We start from the raw sequence: 5,381 nt of genomic DNA on the forward strand, positions 1-5,381 counted from the left end.
CCCTATAATAGCAGCGATAAGCACCCAGACCGCCATGGGTCGCTCGCCCCGGCTGACGTGGTTTTTCGTTTTCCTGCGGTGGTCGTCGTCAAGCACGTCCAAACACGCCACTTTCGTGGGCGCATTCGCGCTCTTTCGCTTCGCCGGAGTGCCAGCACTCACTCTGCCAAAAACGGCGAACATCCGAGCGGCGGTTCCCACTTTTGCGTCGGCGTCGCAAACCCCGCCCCGGCAGACGAGGTTTGCCGTACTCGTGCGACGGTGGCCGGCGGGCACGTCGAAAGACGCCGATATCGTGCGCGAATTGGCGCACCTTGGCTTCACCGGAGTGCCGCCACTGACTCCTCCAAAAACGGCGAAGATCCGAGCGGCGCTTCCCACTTTCGCATCGGCGTCCCGAACTCCGCCCCGGCTGACGCGGTTTACCGTACTCGTGCGACGGTCGCCGGCGAGCACGTGGAAAGACGCCGATATCGTGCCCGAATCGGCTCCGTTCGGCTTCGCCGGATTGCCAGCACTGGCTCGGCGAAAGACGACGAACATCCGAGCGACGGTTCTCACTATTGCGTACGCGTCGCAAACCCCGCCCCGGCAGACGCACTTTGCCGTACTCGTGCGACGGTCGCCGGCGAGCACGTAGAAAGACGCCGATATCGTGCCGGAATCGGCCCCGTTTGGCTTCGCCGGAGTGCCAGCACTCACTCGGCCACAAACGGCGAACATCCGAGCGGCGGTTCCCACTTAGCCGTCGGCGTCCCGAACTCCGCCCCGGCAGACGCGGTTGCCGAGCTCGTGCGACTAGCGACCGCGAAGCCGTCTCGCGACGCCGCTTTCGTGCGCGGCTCCCACTGCGACCTGGGTCACCCGAGGTCGACGAGCAAAAAAGAATGTCGAAAAAAATTTTTTTTTTTTTTTTGCGTCTGCCGGGGTGCCCCTATAATAGCAGCGATAAGCACCCAGACCGCCATGGGTCGCTCGCCCCGGCTGACGTGGTTTTTCGTTTTCCTGCGGTGGTCGTCGTCAAGCACGTCCAAACACGCCACTTTCGTGGGCGCATTCGCGCTCTTTCGCTTCGCCGGAGTGCCAGCACTCACTCTGCCAAAAACGGCGAACATCCTAGTGGCGGTTCCCACTTTTGCGTCGGCGTCGCCAACCCCGCCCCGGCATACGCGGTTTGCCGTACTCGTGCGGCGGTGGCCGGCGGGCACGTCGAAAGACACCGATATCGTGCGCGAGTCGATGCTTCTTGGTCTCGCAGGAGGGCCGCCACTCACTCCTGCAAAAACGGCGAAGATCCGAGCGGCGCTTCCCACTTTTTCGTCGGCGTCGCAAACCTCGCCCCGGCAGACGCGCTTTGCCGTACTCGTGCGACGGTCGCCGGCGAGCACGTCGAAATACGCCGATATCGTGCCCGAATCGGCCCCGTTTCGCTTCGCCGGAGTGCCAGCACTCGCTCGGCCAAAGACGACGAACATCCGAGCGACGGTTCCCACTATTGCGTACGCGTCGCGAACCCCGCCCCGGCAGACGCGGTTTGCCGTACTCGTGCGGCGGTGGCCGGCGGGCACGTCGAAAGACGCCGATATCGTGCACGAATTGGCGCTCCTTGGCTTCACCGGAGTGCCAGCACTCACTCGGCCAAAAACGGCGAACATCCGAGCAGCGGTACCCACTTAGCCGTCGGCATCCCGAACTCCGCGCCGGCTGACGCGGTTGCCGAGCTCGTGCGACTAGCGACCGCGAACGCGTCTCGCGACGCCGCTTTCGTGCGCGGCTCCCATTGCGACCTGGGTTACCCGAGCTCGACCAGCAAAAAAGAAGGTCGAAAATTTTTTTTTTTTTTTCTGCGTCTGCCGGGGTGCCCCTATAATAGCAGCGATAAGCACCCAGACCGCCGTGTGTCGCTCGCCCCGGCTGACGTGGTTTTTCGTACTCCTGCAGCGGTCGCCGTCACGCACGTCCAAATACGCCACTTTCGTGGGCGCATTCGCGCTCTTTCGCGTCGCCGGAGTGCCAGCACTCACTCTGCCAAAAACGGCCAACATCCGAGCGGCGGTTCCCACTTTTGCGTCGGCGTCGTAAACCCCGCCCCGGCAGACGCGGTTTGCCCTACTCGTGCGACGGTCGCCGGCGAGCGCGTCGAAAGACGCCGATATCGTGCGCTAATTGGCGCTCCCTGGCTTCTCCGGAGTGCCGCCACTCACTCCTCCAAAAACGGCGAAGATCCGAGCGGCGTTCTCCACTTTCGCATCGGCGTCCCGAACTCCGCCCGGGCTGACGCGGTTTACCGTACTCGTGCGACGGTCGCCGGCGGGCACGTCGAAAGACGCCGATATCGTGCCGTAATCGGCCCCGTTTGGCTTCGCCCGTGTGCCAGCACTCACTCGGCCAAAAACGGCGAACATCCGAGCAGCGTTTCCCACTTTCGCATCGGCGTCCCGAAGCCCGCCCCGGCAGACGCGGTTTGCCCTACTCGAGCGACGGTCGCCGGCGATCACGTCGAAAGGCGCCGAATTCGTGCACGAATCGATGCTTCTTGGTCTCGCAGGAGGGCCGCCACTCACTCCTGCAAAAACGGCGAAGATCCGAGTTGCGCTTCCCACTTTTTCGTCGGCGTCCCGAACTACGCCCCGGCTGACGCGGTTTACCGTACTCGTGCGACGGTCGCCGGCGGGCACTTCAAAATACGCCGATTTCGTGGGCGCATTCACGCTGTTTCGCTTCCCCGGAGTGCCAACACTCACTCTGCCGAAAGCGGCGATCATCCGAGCGGCGGTTCCCACTTTTGCGTCGGCTTCGCAAACGGCGCCCCGGCAGACGCGCTCGTGCGACGTACTCGTGCGACGGTCGCCGGCGAGCACGTCGAAAGACGCCGATATCGTGCTCGAATCGACCCCGTTTCGCTTCGCCGGAGTGCTGCCAGTCACGGCGCAGAAAACGGCGAACAAGTGTTTTTTTTTTTTTTTTTTCCTAGAATTTGTGTTATAGAAGGCACATTTGATATCGGACGATAATTTTCAACTTTATCACGCGCACCGATTTTCGTGTAGAGGTTTGCAAGTTTATGCGAATTTCTCCACTTGGAATAATGCGATTTAGTAGTACTACGAGAACTTCATGGATGTACTCAAGGGTACGGGGCAAGTCAGTTACGTCAACACCTGCAGATTTTTTACACTTCAAACTGAAAATTGTTGGTTGTGAGTCCTCGTGTGATATTAAAGGCCGATTCGCTAACACATAGAACAAAGAAAGAAAGGAAGAAAAAACGCCCGCGCTCGCTCAAGAAACCTGGGTTCGCAACAAGTGGCAACAACAAGCAACCGAGCGAGTGCGCCAAAACCCGTGGCGGCCGAACAAACGCGAAGTCCCAACCGCGTCAGCCGGGGCGGCACGGGACAGGAAAAATCACTTCAGCCGGGGCGGCGGGGCACCGAATAAACCTCGTCACCTCGTCGCAGGATAAAAGAGGAAACAAAAAGTCTAAACAGCGTCTGCTGGAGCGAATGCGTAATAAAACAACAACAACAACAAAAAAAAAAACACCCGCGCTCAAGAAGTCTGCAATCACCACAAAAGGCGACTGTGACCGAGCAGCGTCAGCCGGGGCCGTGCGGAAACGGAAAAACCGCGACTACCGGGGCGTCGAGGCACCGAAAAATCCACTTCAGCCGCGGCGAAAAAAAAAAACAAAAAGAAAGACGGAGGGGGGGGGGGAACCACGTCTGCCGGGGCGAAGGAAAAAAAAAAAACGCGTCTGCCGGGGCGAGCCCGGGTGCGGCACCACCGGGAAAACTGTGGCAAACAGACATGGCGATCGAGTGAGTGGGCCGCCAGCCAGGCTCAGCCAAAAAGTGCAAAGTCCGAACTGCGTCAGCCGGGGCGGCAAAAACCACGTCAGCCGGGGCGGCGCAAAAAACCGCGTCTGCCGGGGCGGCACGAAACCGCGTCAGCCGGGGCGGCGCGAAAACTGCGTCAGCCGGGGCGAAAGAAAAAAAAAAAAAAACGCGTCTGCCGGGGCGAGCCCGGGTGCGGCACCACCGGGAAAACTGTGGCAAACAGACATGGCGATCGAGTGAGTGGGCCGCCAGCCAGGCACAGCCGAAAAGTGCAAAGTCCGAACCGTGTCAGCCGGGGCGGCAAAAAACCGCGTCAGCCGGGGCGGCGCAAAAAACCGCGTCTGCCGGGGCGGCACGAAACCGCGTCTGCCGGGGCGGCGCGAAAACTGCGTCAGCCGGGGCGAGCCCGGGTGCGGCACCACCGGGAAAACTGTGGCAAACAGACATGGCGATCGAGTGAGTGGGCCGCCAGCCAGGCTCAGCCAAAAAGTGCCAAGTCCGAACTGCGTCAGCCGGGGCGGCAAAAAACCGCGTCAGCCGGGGCGGCGCAAAAAACCGCGTCTGCCGGGGCGGCGCGAAAACCGCGTCTGCCGGGGCGGCGCGAAAACTGCGTCAGCCGGGGCGAAAGAAAAAAAAAAACGCGTCTGCCGGGGCGAGCCCGGGTGCGGCACCACCGGGAAAACTGTGGCAAACAGACATGGCGATCGAGTGAGTGGGCCGCCAGCAAGGCTCAGCCAAAAAGTGCTAAGTCCGAACTGCGTCAGCTGGGGCGGCAAAAAACCGCGTCTGCCGGGGCGGCACGAAACCGCGTCAGCCGGGGCGGCGCGAAAACCGCGTCTGCCGGGGCGGCACGAAACCGCGTCAGCCGGGGCGGCGCGAAAACTGCGTCAGCCGGGGCGAGCCCGGGTGCGGCACCACCGGGAAAACTGTGGCAAACAGACATGGCGATCGAGTGAGTGGGCCGCCAGCCAGGCACAGCCGAAAAGTGCTAAGTCCGAACTGCGTCAGCCGGGGCGGCAAAAACCGCGTCAGCCGGGGCGGCGCGAAAACCGCGTCTGCCGGGGCGGCACGAAACCGCGTCAGCCGGGGCGGCGCGAAAACTGCGTCAGCCGGGGCGAGCCCGGGTGCGGCACCACCGGGAAAACTGTGGCTAACAGACATGGCGATCGAGTGAGTGGGCCACCAGCCAGGCTCAGCCAAAAAGTGCTAAGTCCGAACTGCGTCAGCCGGGGCGGCAAAAACCGCGTCAGCCGGGGCGGCGCAAAAAACCGCGTCTGCCGGGGCGGCACGAAACCGCGTCAGCCGGGGCGGCGCGAAAACTGCGTCAGCCGGGGCGAAAGAAAAAAAAAAAACGCGTCTGCCGGGGCGAGCCCGGGTGCGGCACCACCGGGAAAACTGTGGCAAACAGACATGGCGATCGAGTGAGTGGGCCGCCAGCCAGGCACAGCCGAAAAGTGCCAAGTCCGAACTGCGTCAGCCGGGGCGGCAAAAAACCGCGTCAGCCGGGGCGGCGCAAAAAACCGCGTCTGCCGGGGCGGCACG

Source organism: Rhipicephalus microplus, unplaced genomic scaffold (assembly GCF_043290135.1).
Source record: "Rhipicephalus microplus isolate Deutch F79 unplaced genomic scaffold, USDA_Rmic scaffold_508, whole genome shotgun sequence".
In the NCBI taxonomy this organism is placed as follows: Eukaryota; Metazoa; Arthropoda; class Arachnida; order Ixodida; family Ixodidae; genus Rhipicephalus; species Rhipicephalus microplus.